Source organism: Tupaia chinensis, unplaced genomic scaffold (genome assembly GCF_000334495.1).
Source record: "Tupaia chinensis unplaced genomic scaffold, TupChi_1.0 Scaffold139072_1, whole genome shotgun sequence".
Lineage (NCBI taxonomy): Eukaryota > Metazoa > Chordata > Mammalia > Scandentia > Tupaiidae > Tupaia > Tupaia belangeri.
The window spans coordinates 720,490-722,997 of record NW_006198962.1 but is presented as its reverse complement, the minus strand read 5'-3'; the positions used below and the strand labels follow the sequence as shown (position 1 = coordinate 722,997).

Here is a 2,508-nt window from a genome sequence, read left to right as displayed (position 1 = left end):
GTGCAATCCCCAAAAAAAAAAAAAAAAAAAAAAAAACAAGGTTCTCTCCATAGCTCTCCTCAGCTGAGCCCTCTCCAGAATCACTTCTACCACCCCATTCATGGCAATGCAGCTTTAAAAACAAAAAAAAATAGAGTTATTTTATTTAACATTTTATGTATTTATTTTGTTAATTTGACCAGCAAGGGACAGAGTGAGACAGGGAGAGAGAAAGAGGGAAAATGAGAAAGCAAGCTACCAGGTCTGGGACTTGAACCATGGTTGACCATGTGGGAGTCCAAGGCCCTTAGCCACCATGCCACCTGCAAGCCCCAATGTAGGCTTTTTATAATAGGCGCTTCCAAATTGCTTCAGCCTCCAACCATGACCTAGTTCCAAAGGAGCTTCACATGTTTAGGTTATTTGTTATAGTAACACGCCACTCTCAATAGCAATTTTGGTCTTAGTCTATTTGTACTGTTGTAACAAAATACCACAGACTAAGTAACTCACAAACAATAAAAATGTATTTATCACAGTTCTGGAGGCTAAGAAAGAAGTCCAAGATCAAGGCACTAGCAGGTTTGGGTCTGGTGTGGGCTCTCTACTGCTAAGACAGTGTGCTTGCTGCATCTTCCACAGGAGACAAATGCCTACCCACCCTAGCACTGGAAGACAGCAAACCCACTCTCTCCAGCCCTTTTATAAGGGCCCATCCAGGAGGGCTCTACCCTCATAACTTAATCACTGCCTAACCAAAAAGGAAGGCAGGCAGGCAGGGCCTCCCAATGCTCTCAAGATACACCACGTTGGAAACTTTTCTAAACACATCGTATTATCATCAGCAAAAGAGAAACCACTGAACAAAACCCACAGAAATCTAAGCAAATGTCAGAGCAGGATGCAGTGTAAGTATTTACAATTAGAATAAAGTATGGACACATTTAGGAGTGTCACTTACAAACAGTGCAGTGTTGATCACTAGAACAGTCTTGGCAAAAACTCCTGGATTAAATAATGCATTGAGATCAGAAGATGGCGTAGCGGTTACATCACTGGACTCCCACATGGATGACCACAGTTTCAGTCCCAGAGCTGGTGGCTTGAAAACCATGCTAGGCATGTGTACATGCATGCCCAAGAGGGGAATGGATGAGAAAGGATTGCAGCATGGCCATCCCCCTGGAGGGTGATTTTTCATTTTCCCTTTCAGTGTCTGTCTCTGTCTCTCTGGTGAGCACACACACCCTAAGGTCAAAAAAAAAAAAAATTAGTAAGCATTAATGGGGCCAGCAGGTGGTGGTTAAGGCACTGGACTCCCACTTGGCTGACTGCAGTTCAAGTCCCAGATCCAGTGGCTTGAAAATCACATTGGGCACACATGCAAGCATGCCCAAGATCTTGAGAAGAGAATGGAGGGGAAGGAACTGCAACATGGTTCACTCCCCACCCCCGAAAGGATAATTTCTCATTTCCCTCTCTCTGTCTCTAAAATTAGGCTCATGCAAAGGCCTCTTCAGACACATGATCTGAGACCTCCTGGGTCTGCAGGGCCAGCCCTCTTTCTGCCCTTGACTGTCCAATTAGGCAAGAACTCTCTGGCAGTAACTCTCAGAGCTGTCAAGCTTCCCACCTAATCACCAGAAGCCTACGTGGCTCCAAGGCCCAGAACACAACACTAGTTCTCCAACTCAGCTCTGAGAATCACCTGATATGTTTCAAAAAGATATGGGAATCCACGCCCTGAGTCTCAAAAGTCAGTTTCACATACCTGGGAGAGGCCTGGGACTGGACACTGACAGGAAGGTGCCTCACAGGTTCCACCTTGAAAACCTGGCTTTTGCTATAACTTTCTTCCATTTGGGCATAACCGAGTGCAGCCTCCCAGGTCTAAAAACAAGATAAAACGAAAACTATTCTAGTCCAAGGAAAACATTTTTTTTTTTAAAGTAGTTTTGCTATAGGGCATGTGTGATCCCCAGAGACAGAGAAAGTGAGAAATCAGTCCCCGGAGAGGATGACCTCTACACTATTCGTCCCCTCCATTCTCCTCTTGGGATCTTGGCATGCACACATGCATGCCTGATGTGGTTTTCAAGATGCTGGTCTAGAACTCAAACCACAGAGTCAAGTCTTACGGGGTCCAACACCTCAACCTTCATGCCAAGCAAACAAGACGTTCTGATCAAGTCGCAAGTACATACTCCAAGTAGCTACCCAACTTTTCTGGGACCATGCGGGTTGAGTGTTGTGAATTTAGACTGTAGCAGAAATGTCACCAAACTCCAAAATTCAAAAGATGCAGTGTCTGCTGAAAGGTTAGGAAACCAGTGCTAGGGTGGTAATTCCAGGATGGCTGACGGTGTAAGTTGGGATGGAAATCCTTAGGACATGCTAACTCTCCCGGTGTTCTACCAGTCTGGAACTTCTCTCACCCCTTCCAACCAACAGTGCGATTACAACGCATCCACTTGCAGCGTCTTCAGGCAGTAACCATCATGTTTCTACAGATTAGGTTCCCAGGGCAAG

The 2,508-nt window shown here is 45.4% G+C and overlaps 1 protein-coding gene across 2 annotated transcripts in view; it reads right to left on the bottom strand.

Annotated features, from left to right (window-relative positions):
• The window catches only part of GRB10 (growth factor receptor bound protein 10), a 203,241-nt gene extending 201,370 nt beyond the window's left edge, over window positions 1-1,871 (bottom strand). Inside the window, exon 1 of one of the 2 annotated variants that reach the window (XM_006161791.3) lies at window positions 1,751-1,871. The gene's annotated coding sequence lies outside the window, so the exon portion shown is untranslated. The remainder of the gene's footprint in view (window positions 1-1,750) is intronic. The other variant, XM_027765631.1, reaches the window with a different exon arrangement.
• Between the last annotated feature and the right edge of the window lie 637 nt (window positions 1,872-2,508).